Here is a 16,826-nt window from a genome sequence, read left to right as displayed (position 1 = left end):
TTTTTCCTAGAAACCCATTAGATCACCTTTCCTGTGTGAAATGGGCATTCCCAAAGGAAGGAAATGAAGGGCAGACCAAGAAAGGCATTTATTATATGGACGTTTGCATAGTACTTAATTTCCTTTTAGAGGGTAACAAAAGCTGTTGATTTCCTTGACCTTTGGATCAGGCTATTAGGTACTGGTCCTTTTCCGACTAAAGACAATGACAAAAGCAATAGTGATTTCGCTGGGATCAGGATTGGTCCCAGAGTGACATTCCAGTATTAGAATAACAGTAACAGTGTGAATGATTGGTGTTCCAAATGGGTTGCTGTACTAAGAAGGTGCTTACAAATAAACTAATGCATCTAAATGGCAATTTATTTGAGGATTATAATCTAAAATGAATAAATATAACACATAGACAAGACAAAATTGGTTAAAAAAAGCTAGAATGCTTTGTCTACATATGGAACAGAGCATTAATGTCATGTGACAGGTCTGACCAACTTTTTGTCTCCGCAGGAATAAAATTAAATAAAGGTTGTATTTGGCAAATTGAACTGCAAAGCTTCAGGAAAAAGTGAACTCTGCAGCACTTTATTATCAAAGTACAGGTTAGTAATGTCCCACATTCATTGTAAGGGTTATTTTAAGTCACACCTGGTTAATTGGAATCAATTTGAAATCACTGCTTTATTTAGTTTATTTAGTACATTGGACTTTCCTCAATTAAGTTTAATTTAGCAGTAGGTCCTATTCAATCAAGGGCCTGATCCAAAGTCAATGGAAAGACTCCAGCTGATTTAAATAGGCTTTGGATCAGGCCGCAAAATGTTTAAGAATGTGCTTTAGTTCCCTTGACTTCAAGTGAGCTTAATGCTTTGTTGAAGAGGGATGGAGTTCTGCATACGCTTCAAGTATATTTCCGAACCGTGGCATTTATGATTTATAGGCTATAATACTGAATATCTAGAATTTAAAATAAACCTTGGACAACTCATGCTTCAGCTAACACTTTTCTATTCTACTTTTCATATTCTAGTGTTTCTCTTGTTTCCTTCTGTTGGTGTCCTGTTTTGTGCAATCCAAATTGATTTGCCTTTCACAGTAATACTGAGTTATGCTGGTTAGCATCCTGTCCATTTTGATTGAGTATTGGATGCTGTAACACCAGTCATAAACTGTTGTCATTTATGGCTCTGCATCACTCAGAACTAAAATCTGATGATGATAATATTTTAAAAAGCAATTTGGGAAAACATTCCTTACAATCACCATGGCTGGGTCTACACGTGCCCCTTCCTTTCAAAAAGGGCATGTTAATGAGTGGGTTCGAAAGATGCTAACGAGACACTGCAATGAATATGCAGTGCCTCATTAGCACAATGGCGGCTGTGGCGATTCGAAAGTGTGGCTTTTAGAATTGCGCACCACCCGTAGAAACAAGACCTTCCAAAAGGACCCCCCACAGTTTTCGAAAGCCCTTTTTCCTATCTGGGGATCGAAAGAAGGGCTTTCGAAAACTGGGGGGTCCTTTTGGAAGGTCTCGTCTCCACGGCCGTTTCTATGCAGGCCACTTTCTTTGAAAGTGGCATGGTAATACGTGGCCTGAAATATGCTAATGCAGCGTGGATGCAAATTCCCCGCGCCTCATTAGCATATTTGGGCCAAGTATTACCATGCCACTTTTGAAGAAAGTGGCCTTGTAGAAATGGCCCATGCGTGGCACACAATTCGAAAAGCCGCACTTTTGAATCACCGCGGCCGCCATTGTGCTAATGGGGTGCTGCATATTCATTACAGCATCTCATTAGTATCTTTTGAACTGGCTCATTAACATGCCCCTTTTGAAAGGAAGGGGCACGTGTAGACACAGGGTACAGGTTTAAGCCACTTTCAGACAGGATTAAAAAAAATCTGACTTGGAAGAAACATAATTTTTATGTTAACGTAACATGAGACTGGAATTCTACTGATTTGCATCTGATGGGGATCTGCCTGCAAATTTAGCCAAGAGAGAATGAAATTCTTTTGAGTAACAGTGTTCATCCTACGATGTTCCCATCTACTCCCACTGATTTCTAAAGAAGAGTGACTGACCTGCATTCATTATAGATTCTCTGTCATACAAAAGGTAAGTGGGGCTGTCTCTGCAGTCAGTGTGAGGTGACATGAGCAGCATAGTGGAACAATGGACAACATGTTATGAAACTCCAAGGGAACTGGAGGAAATCTGTTCAACTTGCAGCATTGAAAAGAGATTTGGGGTGAAAGAATCAATTTTCCCCACTCACCTTAGGTTTCAGTGGTATAACATTGTCCCTCCAAATCCTCTATTGATTGTAGAGGACGGGAGAAATGAGGTGTTACTAATCCTATTGCTACCTTCAGTGGGTATTTCAGAAGCACAGGATATTTCGAAATGTTTTCTGAAGATGGAATGTTTTCAGGTGGTTCTCTTTGCAGTTATTGTGGGAGGGAGAATGGGGATTTCAGTGAAATCCAGACATCCTCTTCACACTGTGGAAAAAAAAATGCTCTCGTCAGTGGGATGGGGAACTGTCTGCTAAGGCTATGGTTAAAAGGTTGAGGAGTGTAGTTATTTAAAAATAAATGCTGTTAGATCAGCAAAAAAAAAAAGTATGTATGGGGAGGAGGGAGTACACAGCCAGAGGCTGAACGTATTCGCTGCGATAGAGGCTGGCTTCATGTTCCAAGGTGACATTTTCAGCTTTGGTAGAAAATCATCACAAATATTGATAACAGGACCGTACATTTATTTTTCTCCTTGCTTTCGCTGCTTTTCTAAACTTCACAGTTTGATGCTTCATCACAAGCCTGTGGTTTGCAGCTTTGCAGTTGCTGGATTTTTTTTTTTATTTTTTTTTTTTATTTTTTTGGCAAAATGCCATGATGTAACTAAAAATAACTAGGACAGCCTGAGCCAGGATGGTTTTACAAACAGTAAGTGGAGCTTAGCCATCTTTAGCTTTTTTTCTGTTCAGAGTAGATAGTGGGAATTGACCTTACCACATGCCTAAAGAGGATTGGTATCCCTCCATTTGGTATCTTTGCCCTACGTCATCTCACCTTGAACAAAGAGCTTTACAAGGCATCCTGTTTGGATTTATTTCTAGTCACATTACGGATCCATTGGGAAAAGGGAGGCTGGGCAAGTAACCTATGAACAGACCTGAATACCGCAGATAACTTTCAATTCACAGTGCAAGGAGACTTAACAAAGCGGACCTGATTCCTTCCTTCCTTCAGGGCCTGACCATAGAGTGAGTTCTTGATCCTTGTTCCTTCTCATGCAGACATTTTTCAATTAAAGCTCTTTCCTTTACTGCACCCCCCCACCCCCCCCCAAGAAAAAGAGGAGTGGTATATATTAGACAGGGCAAACTGGGACATGTGATCACTGCTTGAGGCTTTTTTTCAGTGGCCTGACTAGAAGAATGGCCTCAGGCTAGACTGCTGTGGAAAAAATGTTCTTTGTCTCCTATCAAGGTGACAGACTTCAGAGGTAGCCGTGGTAATCTGTTGCAGCGAAACAACAAGGAGTCCTGTAGCACGTTGAAGACTAACAATTTCATAATGAAAGTAAGCTTTCAACTCACTCCATCAAATGAATGAAGTTAAAGAAAAAGAGAAAGATAGAGGTGGAGGCAGTTAAAAAGGTGAGAATACCTAAAGTGGAAAATTACTTGTGGTAATGAGATAGCCATTCTCAGTTCCTATTCAGACCCATTCTAATAGTGTCAAATTTACTTATGAAATCCAGGTCAGCAGATTCATGTCCCAGCCTGTTTGTTTGTTTGTTTGTTTCTTGATGATGGCACAAGACCACACTTACAGACTTGAAAGTTGCCAGTCCCTTGAAGAGTGTTCCTTTTATTGCTTGAATACTGTTGTGCCTTTGGAGGGGACTGCACATTGTGGAATGAAAAATAATGCTGCAATAAGGAAAAATTAATGTCTGTGTTAACCAACAATTCTCCTACTGCTGCTTCTGACAGCAGTTGTGTGGCTTCATCTGTCTCTGCCTAGTCACATCACCATTTTTGCCTAATGCTTCAAATACATATTTTGTGGAGGGGAGCATGCCACCTCAGGAGAAAATAAGGGCATACAAACTAATGCTATTTCCCCTCCTTCTTGTGACTTATGATTGACCAGTATTTCTGCTGCTTTGGCTCCCTTGTTCCCACACAGCAGAAAACATTAGGCTGTTGCATTTAATTGATGGCTGGGTAGGTTGATGCAGGCAGTTCAAACTGAAGAAGGTATTTTTCATTTTCTCCATTAAATTGTTGTATGCACAGTTAAGAGCTTGCTGCAGTGCATCGCAGAAGGGACTGTGCGTGGCAGATAAAGTGATCTGTCCACGTAGTTTCATATTATAGTCTGCATTTACAGAATGTTTAAAATCTGAGGCTCTCAAAACACTTTATAAACACTGAGCTAAATGGCTAAATAAGCTAAATAGGGAAGTGACTTTATGCCCTGTTTTGCACCTAAGAAAATGGAGCATATACCGTAGAGCTTCAATGATTTTTCTAATTCTGCACAGAAACCAGGACTAGAACTTGGCTCAAAAGTCTAAGAAGAAAAGAAGATAGAATTCTCTGCGGCCAATTGGCCAATCTACATACAGACATAGTGGAGAGAGGAAGCCATAGGAAGTTGGTGGCTGCCTCCTGATTTAGATTCATCCACCTCCTGTGCTAGCTAAGGGCTTCATGTGAAATTTTCATCAGTGGAAGGTTGGGGGAAACAGCTCCTCTCCCTGTTCAGCCTATACCCCTCTCTTTGAACACCCCTGTGCCATACATTCATGTTCCCCTTGTGCTGCATCTTCCAGCTGAGACTTCCATTGTATGGGGGAGTCTTCCAGTGGCCCTCTCTGACTACTTTAAGGCCATATGGTGCAAGTGGTGCTGGCAGACCAGAGAATCTGGCCAACTGAGAGAGGTGAGACAGGAGTCCTTTGACTCCTGTTACAAGAGATGTCTATGTATATATAAATAGTTAGTAGGCAAAGTAGTGGTAGTGGATGCTCTAAATTGTGGTGTCAAGTTCCTGCATTTCATAGGACCAATAAAAATTCTTGTTATTGACAGTAAATGACTTCCTTTGCCCAGGTCTTTACATCAGCCCTTAATGACCTCCAATTCTGTGCTTTTCTAGCAATGCTATCCAGCTGAAGTTTTCAAAGCCACTCTGGGAAGTTGAATGTTTAGTTTTCCATTACAATTAATGGAAGCTGGGTGACCAACCCCCTAACCCTCCCCCTCCCCTGCCGCCCCACATGCACAGGCAGTTTTGAAAGTCTCAGCTTTCTTCTTCTGAGTTTGTAAGTGGTTTGAATCTTCAAGAGAAAAGCATGATGTAGTGCCTAAAAGAATTCCTATTAATTCTATAGGCATGAGCTTTTCACCTGTAAAGTTAGTGGCCAAAATCTGCTTTATTGTATGCAATAGAAAAGTTGAGTGATTTGGCTATACTTGATAAACATATGCCTAAACTTCAGTGTGTGTGGTGGTCTCTGCACTTGCATGTCATTGCTCAGTAAGAACTTGAGTAGAGAACCCAGAATATTATTGGTTGCTGTTCTGCAGAGATGCTAGAAATCTGTTTCCCATGGGAAAAACAAAGATATTGTATTTTTACAGAGAATTTTTATGTAATTCCCAGAGACAGTGAGACCACGTACTAGAGTGAGTGAAGTCTCTGCTCTACAGCCTTGGCTGAGAGCCAGCTGGCCCTTAGCTCATATGGTAGAGCACAAGGCTTTAGCCTCTGTGGTTGCAGGTTAAATCCCTTCTGCTGACAACCTGGTTCAGTTGGCATTACATTCAGTTTTTAGGAGAAAAAAAATATATATATATTAATATATATTAACCATTTGCTTTACTGAAAGTACCCTGTGTCACTTATACAGTGCTCTCAACTCCACCCACACCTTGAATGTGCTTTAAATTTACATTGGAACCTCATTTATCTGATCTAATTTGGACCAAGACCAGATCAAATAATCAAAAATTGAGATAATTAGGAGAAATGGCAAAGAGCTTTCTATCCCTATCTAAAAATGGGAAGTGGGTGAAGGGACTGGGGCTGTCAGACCCACATGGCCCTGATAGCCAGAGCCCCAGTCACCTGGTTCTCTGCAGTCCAGCCTAAGTGGCAGGTGGTTCAGTTAATAAATTGGGTTCTACTGTATATCAATAAACCATCGTGCCAAACTGATACCTGTATATCTTGTGGCTAGGGAAACTGAAGTTCAGTGTTTTGTTTTAATTGAGGAGAAATGAAGATGTGTAGGGGTTGGGGATATTTTAATTCGAGAATGTTGGCTTTTTAATAACAGAAAACTAAGGTCCAAGCTGTTCAGTAATGTAACAAAGTAACAACTTGTTTTTTTTAAACATGTCCTACAAATATGGATTAATTCAATACTCCTAAAAACATATAAAGTCAATATTAGGGTAGGGAGCCCCCAGGAATGCTGTTGCTTCTACATAGATCTAATACCTCTAAATCCTGACCATCTGCTGCTCCAAACCTGTGCCTCTAAAGTAGCAATTTTTAAACCTTCCACTAATTAATTCTACTCTATCACTAGCCACTTAAAGCTTCACCACCAAATCAACACCTGCCAAATCAGTACCACCTCTTCTTCCCTTTGAGATAGTTTTCGGCATGCTCCACAAATCTCTACACAATGTACTATTGTGATACTAATGGAATCAGCTTCCAAGGTAGGCAGGGAAGATACTTTAAAATAATGGATGGTGTAAAATGTGGGTGGGGCTTAATATAGAAGACAGAGATGCATGTCTAACCCGCAATTAAAAGAGGAGCAGCGGGCCAATCTCAACATGGGCATGCTGGAAAAATTAAGTCAGGCAGCAGTTGTACAAGAATTCCAATGAAAATCTCTTAGATGGTTTACATTGTTATATTTACAAAGTTGATATCTAACAGTTACATTGCATATTGCAGTAGCACTCACAGGCACTAGCCTACTAGGGGCGTTCTGTTGTGCTTGTTATTGTGAAGACGTAATAATGCTTCTTCGTACTTTTTTGAAAATTCATTCAAAAAATGGGCCGCCCCACCAAAGTTTTGGCACAGCCTTTGTAGGAGCTTGAATACATTGCCGAGGTTAGGATAATATTGATGCATTTTTATTGTGTGTAGTGTGTGCGTGTACTTAAATAGCTAGAGCAAGTTGTGGAATGCAGAATTTTTCTGTATATATCTATTGAGAAATTGCACAAATTTCTATTTTAAGGGTAACTGCATCCCCATTCTTCAACCAGTACAGGCCAGTTCAGTAAAATAATTATTATGTGCAATCATTTTCTTTATTACAGAGCCAGATGGGCTGCTTCTCAAACCTATGTTGGTGAAAAAAAGAAAACAGGTTTCCTAGGACCAAGCCAAGCGTTATGAAATAAATGCAGTATGTAAAGGATGTGACAGTGAGCTCAGCAGGATGTCAAGAGATATGGATATGGTAATTTCTGCATTATTATTTGTTATGAATTTCAAAGACTGTAGACTGGACTTCAGAGCAGTTTATTAGCTGGGTTCAGTGAATCACCTCTGCCCTTGTTTACTGGTTTAACTGAGCAAAGAGGGAATAACACGGTAATTCAAGGAATTACAGAGAATTCATTACAGCGAATGTTTGCACCATGTAGCTAGTTGTTAAATGATATAAACATTAAAAGGCAAGACCCCACTTATGCTTTTGGAACGGGTAGAACCTCTGTATCTAAGTGAAGAATAATGTTATCCTATTTGAATGCAATAATCCAAGAGGATATTGTTGATTCCTGTACACTTTGAGAAAAGCATATCATCATTACCAGCTCCTGCAGGCTGATAATGTTCACCCCCACCCCTCCCATTTGTCTTTTTACTTTGTAGCTGTGATCTGATTGAACAATTGGGTTTTGCTTCCCCCAGGTGGCAGTGCTGCACTCCTAAATTACAATGCTCAGTAGCTCTCAAAGCGGAGTGCAGGCTGTCTCGGCCAGTGAACCTGCCCTGTTTCTTCCTTTCAGAGGAAAAAAATGCTACAATTCTTATGTAAAGAGACTTCTGTAACGAGGAGCAAATAACTCATTCCAGGCTAATGCTGAAGCCATCTCCTACCAGAGGCATGTGCAAGATCACAGCCAATTATAATAATAGGTCCTTTGAATGTGATCAGATATTAAAATTTACCGTGAGCTTTATTTTAAACATTTATTTGGTTATGGTTTGAAACAGACTCCCAGATGAAGCAGGCCAAAGAGGAGGAGGAAAAGTAGAGTTTGTCTCTGGTAAGAAGTCCTTCACCGAGGTCCAGTCCTGCTTCCAGTTCAGTCAGTGGCAAAACTCGAATTAATTTCTTTGGGCTATGGTAGGACTTCAATAGAAGCAGGATTGCCAATGGATAGAGTTCCTCATTGGCACTGGGAAGACCTTAGTTTTATTTCAATTTTCCCACTAGCATGGTGTGTGACTTAGAGCAGACATGCCAATGGGAGGACAAAAGGAGCAGTTGCCCTGGGGTCCAATGTTTCAAAGGGGTTGGGAGCTCCAGCCAATGCTACTGCTTCTTTGGCGGTGGCCAGAGATCCAGGCCACTTTGAAGTGCCAGAACAGTGCTCCACTACCACTCTGCATGGCTCTGAAGAAGGGGGTGTTAAGCCCCACGCCTTGTGGGACAGCGAGCCAGGCCCACCCCCCACCTTGCCTCAGAGCTGCAGTGGCTGTTGGTCTTGCTGACCTTGAGAACTTGCTTTGCTCCTTTGTGACTCAATTTGAAAAGTGATTTCAGAATTATGGATGAAACATACTACATACAAAGTATTATCATTAATTATTATTTTATTAGGGTGCAAACCAGCTCTCATGATCTTCACTGGGAGTAATACTGGGCCAAACAGATACACCTAATAAGTGAATGGAACCAGCTGGGAAATCATAGCAACCAAATCCTAAACCTTCCCATCACCTCAAAGCCAAATATTGTGTCCACATCCACAGTATTTCTTTACCAGGCAAAAATAAATTACTTAAATAAGGAGGGTAATTTGCTTGGTAGATGTTTAAGAGAACATGTGGACCACAATGAGTGTGTAGCCCCCTACATCTCCTTTTTAGATGGTAGGAGGAGCTCTGAAAATATCCCCTGCAGAGGATTGCTGAGAAATGTCTAAAGTGAACCTCTGTTATGGCTGGACAAACTTCTATAGGGTCTGATAGGCCCTTTTCAATGTTATAGAAGGTTCTTTGTTTAGGTTGCAGGGGAAAAGCCTGCTCATGGAACAGTGGAGGTGGGTTTTCTAAGCTTCTTCCTCTCAGTGCAGGCTCTTTGTTTTTTCCTGTTTGGGCAGGGGTCAGCTCACTTTCTGGTGTTCGATTTGTTTCAAGAGCTCTGTGCCATGATAACACTTTCTGGTGAGGCAGCAAATCATACTACGATAAATCAGTAAGGGCAAGATTGTGCCTCACTCTGTGCTCCACATAGAGGACTGAGACTTATAAAAATGGCCTTGATTCCCACGTCCAGGGCTGCCTGCTGGGAGAGTTATAGAGCCATGATAGCAGCAGTCTCACAGGGCTGCTACTCTTCTTTCCATGCAGGTGGGCATGGAATAAAAGGTCAGGGCGGTAAGTGAGTGGAGTTTTGACTTTACCCCCTTTCTTTCAGCACCAGCCAGCTGGTCAATGTGACTGAGACATCAGATTACTGCCTGTTGGCTCAAGGGAGGAGGGAAACCAGGAACTGAGTTGTGACTGTTCTGTTTGACCTGCACCTGCTCTGGGTACAGGGTAATTCTGTGCTGCACTTTACTCAAATGTAATGGCAAAACTCACCCGTATGGTGGGGGTAATAGGATAAGAGAAATACAGATTTGGTTTGGCCCAGATACTGTTATTGCTAATGGTTCTTAAATCATATATTCTATCCTCAGTCGCCTCACAACCTGAAGTTGAGCAACCTCTCTACATTTCTGTCTGAGAAATCCTTCCTGAAGAAGGAAAATATTGTTAGTTTCTTCTATCTCTCTTTAATTCACACCACTTCAGAATCCCTGTCATACTCAGAGTTACAAACATTTATTCCCATGATCAACCCTCTGTATTTAATCTAGGCAAAACTAAGCTGTGCTTCCTAAAATAAGGAGATAATCATACATAAATCATACAGTCTCAGCTCTGCAGCAGCATGGAATTTCTCTTTGCAGCTCTCCTAGCTGTAGAGAAACATGGGCGTGTGTGTATGTGTGGGGGAGAATACAAGCAATAATTTCTTTTAGCTTCTTGATCAGGAACACTCAGCCCCCAAGTCGACTGACAAGTCCAAGACCTCCTTGTCACTCTTGTGCAATAGCTCAACAAATAAACATATCTGTTAATAAAAAGGAAAACTAACTCTGATATTTCAGACACAGGAGAAGCAACCTGTCCTTCAAAACGATGCCTGGGTATAACTTGTTTTCTCTCAATATAAAGCCCTCTCTCCTTTAAACATATTTCCAGAGCTGGAAAAGAAATTATTTAGTATGCTTAGTGCTCAAGAGATGAATTGATTAGATCTTTAAATTTAAATTTTTATTTTTCACTTAAATCTACCTGCAGTAGGAAGCTGGAGGGAAGATTCTGCCATTTAAAGACACATCTGTTCATTACAGGAATCTGATTTCAGCTGTCACCAACTCACCTGAAATGATTATGTGGGAAAGCAAGCTTATCAACTCCAGTTTTCCATTTCTGATAATTATAGCAACTTGCAATTCTGGTGTTTGTTGCCTACAGAATGTGGCAGGCTGAAACATAGTAATGATTTATTTTTAAAATAACTTGATTGCTCAGTTATAAAGAAAAGCAGCACACAATAAAAGCAACATTTAGCTTGTGCATTATAGATTTTTTTATATTTATCATGAAAATGTGCAGTTCTTTGGAATAAGCATTGGTTGCCAATGAGTTTTCAAGTAAGCTGCCTTGAATTTACCCATATTCTAAGACATAATTGGAAAAAATGAAAATATCCAAGGTTTACTGAAAACTAAGTTTTTTTTTCCAGTATGTCATACAAATCCTCTTTTCTAATGCAGAAATAATCAAGTTTGTGTCTCATTTGGAAAATATTGAATTATAAAATTGGAAATGGTTATGAGGCTTTCCTTTAAATGAACTGAAGAGGTGAATTTAAAATAACAATCAGAAAATATACTGACTGCTTTGTTTCAAGGATTTTTAGTGTGAGAATAAAAAAGTACAATACACACTTGATACAACAGCCTATCATATCTTAGCATGAAGAAAATGGATACATTGTATATTGCAAATTAGTACTTTTCTCTTCAAAATAGGGATCATTAAACAGTACACGATGTGACAAAGCCATCTGCCCCAGACTGCCAGTGGCTTTACATTGTTCTCTGGTAGTCCTGTATGCTTCCTTCATATGGAACAATGTTTGAAAATCATTTTCCTAATAGAATGCCCCTCAGAAGGATCAGTAATAGAGCTATTTATTTTTCAGAGAGACTATGTCTACGTTAGAGGGTTTTGTTGGCTCACAGACGTTTTGCAGACAAATTCTCCATAGTCCCAAGGTGTTCTGTCAACAGTAAGTCGACAGAACTCAGCACTTTTGTTGGCTCTTGTACCCCATTCCCAACAAGGAATAACACCTCTGACAACAGAGATCTGTCTACAGAAAGCCAGTCTGTATGTTCCAGGGGACCTCTGTGGACAGAAGAGCTTCCAGAACACCAGGCAGCCCTGTCTGCTGTGCTTCTGGTTGGCCATTTTGCTGATAGAGTGTCTAGGCCAGCAGTTCCCAGACTTTCCCAGATGGGGACCCATTTTGGCAATTCAGGCAGACTTGGTGACCCAAGTCAATTCAAAAATGGGGCCAGGGGAGCAGTGCCATAAGTGGCTAATTTTGCACTTGAGGCAAGAGTATAAAATCGTGCCCCCTCATGTTTATATATTCATAGAAAAAGGGAAAATACATTAATAATAAAAATAACACTATATTTATTATAGTTGATTATTATTTTATTATTATAGTTGATCTGAGCTTTGGAGGGGGAAAGACCCTCATCTCCAAACTGCTCCCCCAACACACCCCCAGTTTAAACCCCGCACTCAAGGGGTGGGAACTCTGGGGGTGGTGTGGGGAGTCATATTCAGGGGCTGGGGGAGATACAAACAAAAAATGAAAACTGACAAATCTGCTACATAGAACAGAAGGGGGGAAGGGTGTGAGAGGGAGATTACTTACCACAAGAGTCTATTATGTGGCTTGCCTATGACGACTACAAATATCAAAGGGGGAGAAGCTGTCTTTGTAATGCGTAATCGCTTCTCTGTTGGTAGAGATAGCTAAATGGCTCCTTTAAGAGCCACATGCAGCTCTGAGCTGCTGCTGACCCTTAACAATCGATCCATAGGTTGGGAATCCCTGGACCTAGGCAGGCAGTCCAGCTGCTCTCTGTCGACAGAGCAGATCACTCTTGCCATCTGCTTGGTAGTTTGTCCATGGTCTGTCAACGGAAGTTTTGCTGGACGATATCTTCTGACAAAAACTTCAGTCAACAAATCCCTGTAATCCAGACATAGCCAGAGAGGGAAGACTGAGGCCTACTTCTGTGTAAAGAAGAAGGAGACCTCCTCCTCTTCTCCCTTTGCATCTCTTCTATCAGGTCTGTGTAAACGGTTATTCACACAGTGTCTTCTGGATTGCTGTTTTGATCTACATTATACATTGCTTATTATGCAGCTGGATGTTAAAATTCACTTTAATTTTGGTTTGTACCTGAGCCTGTCATGGCAGAAAGAACATATTCCTCTTTGTGAACCATTTTGGCTATTGGCACATCCAGAGATATTTCAACAAAGACGAAAGGCTTCATAAAGCTTTCTACCTGGCTCAGATTATGTAATCCTTGCTTGTGTTGACTAGTACCTTATTTTGCAAGTCGTCCCATTGGTTTCAGTGCTTCGGCCTGAATGAGACATATTTAAAGATAGCAAAATGTAGCAGGCTGAAATCATTATCAATCAGTATTATCTCCACATATGCTTGGGTTCAGTCTTGTCCAGATATTTGCAGTTTCAATTAGTTTTTCTTGCTCTGACCCTTGAGCTACAGAGAAGTATCCACTATAAAACCTGTTTGTTTTTTCAAAAGATCATTACTGTCAGTCTAAGGGTGAAGCCCACCATTCCCCTTTCGCTAAAACATTTTAAGCACTGCTGAGGCAATTGTTGCCAATACATCTCAGGGACAGCTGATCACTGACGGACAGATTCTGCCATCCTTACAATGAGCCATACCTTAGCCCTCAGAGTAGCCCAATTTAAAATGAAGAGGATGAACCTAGTGGGAACTGTGCCTGGGGAAGTGGGTTCTGACTGCAAAGGGGAGAAATGGGGTGAGGAGAAAAGGGACAGAAAACTAAAACCAGCTTGCTTCCCCTTAGGAGCAAACAGACCTCTGTGCAGTGTTTCAGTAATCATAACATTCGGCCATTCTGTGTTAGAGACCCATAATGGAAAGTGGTCTATACCGTGTGGGGTGCTGGAGTATCGTTTTCTCTTTCAACTGCAATGGATTTAGGTACCAGCTAACTCAACATACTGGCAGTCTGGGGCAGCCAGTAACTGACCCCAGACCTGGAAAGCCCCAGTCCAGTGCCATCACCACAAGAGAATGCTTTTTCCCTATCTTCTGGTGAAAAATTAATGGCCTGAACCAGTTCCCACTTAAATCAGTGCAAATAAAGTCAGAATGCCTTAGCTGAGGGCTTGAGCAAGCCTCATTTCCTAAGCACAAAGATTTTATTACCAGTTGCTCTGGTGTTTTACATCATGCCATCCTTTCTATGTAAAGGAAAGGCGCTTGCCCTCTCCCCCTAGCCCCACCCCCTCAGAAGATGTTCGAAGATGTTGTTATTTTGGCCTTATAAACCAACCAATTTTAGACATACATGGGTATCTATGCCTCAGAATAGCCTAATAAACTTTTACCAGACAGCTTGACATAAAAGTTGTAGATTAAATTCCCATGCAATCAGCCAGCTCATCATCACCATGATTTTTGCAATCATCCAGACTGACTGTTTCTGGATAACTGAGCCCACTATCATGTCTCTATGAACCTTGGTAATCATGTGCTTTAAAGCACACTCAGGTGTTCAGAGAGCTTATTCCAGTGGAGAACTTGCTCCATGGGCACAAACCAATGTCCTTTATCCCAGAGTGATTCACAAATGTACATAATAAATTTGGTGCTGTGTAGGACAGCAAATCCCTCCCATTGAAAGAGGGTGACTCCCTCAGGGAAACAAACAGATTTTGTATAGTGATAGTGTCAGCTATTAAATACAGATTGTATTTTCTTTACCAAACTCAGGAGAAAAGCAAAGTCGATGGTCCCAGTTCACCAAAGATTCTACAGGGAGATATAATTTTTCCAGCCTGGCTTTCTGTGCCTAGGACGATTTACCAGAAGTGATGTCAAGCAGTTCAATTGCTGTGCTATGTCTTGAGGTCTTCGACCACAGGGAGTACCTGAAGCAATAGCTGGATCTCCATGGAAGCGAAGCAACTATGGTATTGTTATCAGCCCAAGGCTTTTCCTGGCAAAACTGGGCTTTTGTCAGGAAAACCCACAGATCGTCTATAAGCAGAATGCCTTTGTTGACAGTTTGTCGACAAAACCCAGCACATCCATCTAGCATTATACCTCTCCCCGTTAAGGTATAACAACTCTCTTGATGGTGTTCAATTGACTAATTGAGTGATGTATACACTCTGGGGCCCTTTTCTTGATAGACAGGGCTTCCGGTTCACCAAGCAGCCCTGTTTGCAGAGCTTCTAGTCAGCTGTTTGGCCGAGAGAGAGGGCCGAGCAGTCTGGCCGCTCTCTTGTCAACAGAGCAGACTGCTCTTTCAATCTACTTTTATATGTAAACGCAATCTGTTGACAGTTTTGCCAGGAAATCCCTTCTGACAGGCACTTGTGTCGACAGAGGCTTCTTGTGTGAGGATAGCCCTAGGGAGCAAAATCTGGTATTTGTCTTCCTTTTTCTCTCTGCTGGAGGCCCTTGTTGTGGTTTTGCCTCAATACACAGGGTCCTAATTATAAGATCAAGAAGTTGTATGGTCCAGTTCTGCTTCCTTTGTTGTTATGAATTGATTCTCCCAAGGGTGGTTTAACTTTCTTGGCTCTTTCTCTGATGCACAACAGAACACACTGGAGCCAGATGCCATTGTTAATTTACATATGCTGGTATTCCTAACCTGAAACAAAATATGTATGTTCCAAGTACCTCTGCAAATATAACCTGACATATTTGCAAAATTCAAGATTTGGGGTGATATTTTTGAGCTCAGCTTTAGGGAAATTCCTAAATGTTGTTGTGTAATATTCTTCCAAGTAAATCTTTCCATAGCACACAGTTGTCTCTCCCCAGCCATGTCCTCAGTTAACTGTCAGTCAACTTTAGTGTGATGAAGGAGAAAACCTAGGACACCTTTTCATCTCTAACTGCTGGATTCTTTTTTGTTTGTTCTCACTGTAGATCTGAGGCAAGGCCTATCGCACTCAAAGGAAGGATTTCCAATGACTTCAATGGGCTTTGGCTTAGCCCCAAAAGGAATATGACAACTTTCAAATTTTAAGGAAAAAAGCATCCTTACAATGCATTGAATTGGACCAAGGTGGAAAGATAAAGTTTCTGTCTTTCCTTTGCTCATTTAAAAGCAGAATCAAACAGCAATGGTAGAAAGCAATATATATGATAGGAGCTGTGTCTACACGTGCACGCTACTTCGAAGTAGCGGCACTAACATCGAAATAGCGCCCGTCGCGGCTACACGCGTCGGGCGCTATTTCGAAGTTAACTTCAACGTTAGGCGGCGAGACGTCGAAGTCGCTAACCTCATGAGGGGATAGGAATAGCGCCCTACTTCGACGTTCATCGTCGAAGTAGGGACCGTGTAGACGATCTGCGTCCCGCAACGTCGAAATTGCTGGGTCCTCCATGGCAGCCATCAGCTGGGGGGTTGAGAGACGCTGTCTCTCCAGCCTGTGCGGGGCTCTATGGTCACCGTGTGCAGCAGCCCTTAGCCCAGGGCTTCTGGCTGCTGCTGCTGCAGCGGGGGATTCATGCTGCATGCACAGGGTCTGCAACTCGTTGTCGGCTCTGTGTATCTTGTGCTGTTTAGTGCAAGTGTGTCTGGGAGGGGCCCTTTAAGGGAGCGGCTGGCTGTTGAGTCCGCCCTGTGACCCTGTCTGCAGCTGTGCCTGGCACCCTTATTTTGATGTGTGCTACTGTGGCGTGTAGACGTTCCCTCGCTGCGCCTATTTCGATGTGGTGCTGCACAACGTCGATGTTGAACATCGACGTTGCCAGCCCTGGAGAACGTGTAGACGTTATTCATCGAAATAGGCTACTTCAATGTAGGCTTCACGTGTAGACGTAGCCAGGGTGGACTACTCTCCTGGCAACCATGGGGAAAAATTGAATTGTGTTTTTCTTCAGTGCATTTCTCCACCAGTTGCAAAGGCAATAACGTATGAATTAATGGCCCCATTTGTACATACACGGATATTAACAAGATTTTGAAGGGCAGGTAGGTTGGCAAGAATAGAAATAAGTTAGTGGGCCTTCAGAAATGCAATATTTTGGCACAGAATCAATGCCTACAAACTGAAGATGTAATTTGGTAGTTAAAGCAATGTGCTGTGAGATAACAATGGCTCCCTGTATTCAGCAAAAATCTCTATGTATAGATTGCCTGCAGTACATCCTT

General features: G+C 41.7%; 1 long non-coding RNA gene across 1 annotated transcript in view; it reads left to right on the top strand.

The window, feature by feature from the left end:
* The first annotated feature begins 3,142 nt into the window (after positions 1–3,142).
* LOC142007394 (uncharacterized) overlaps positions 3,143–16,826 on the top strand; it is a 41,677-nt gene continuing 27,993 nt past the window's right edge. Inside the window, exons 1-3 of the long non-coding RNA XR_012643926.1 lie at positions 3,143–3,269; positions 3,496–3,665; positions 7,368–7,510. This is a non-coding gene — a long non-coding RNA (uncharacterized LOC142007394). The remainder of the gene's footprint in view (positions 3,270–3,495; positions 3,666–7,367; positions 7,511–16,826) is intronic.

The sequence above is a fragment of the Carettochelys insculpta genome, chromosome 1 (assembly GCF_033958435.1).
Source record: "Carettochelys insculpta isolate YL-2023 chromosome 1, ASM3395843v1, whole genome shotgun sequence".
In the NCBI taxonomy this organism is placed as follows: domain Eukaryota; kingdom Metazoa; phylum Chordata; order Testudines; family Carettochelyidae; genus Carettochelys; species Carettochelys insculpta.
The sequence above is the reverse complement of the archived record's forward strand: the minus strand, read 5'-3'. Positions and strand labels throughout refer to the sequence as shown.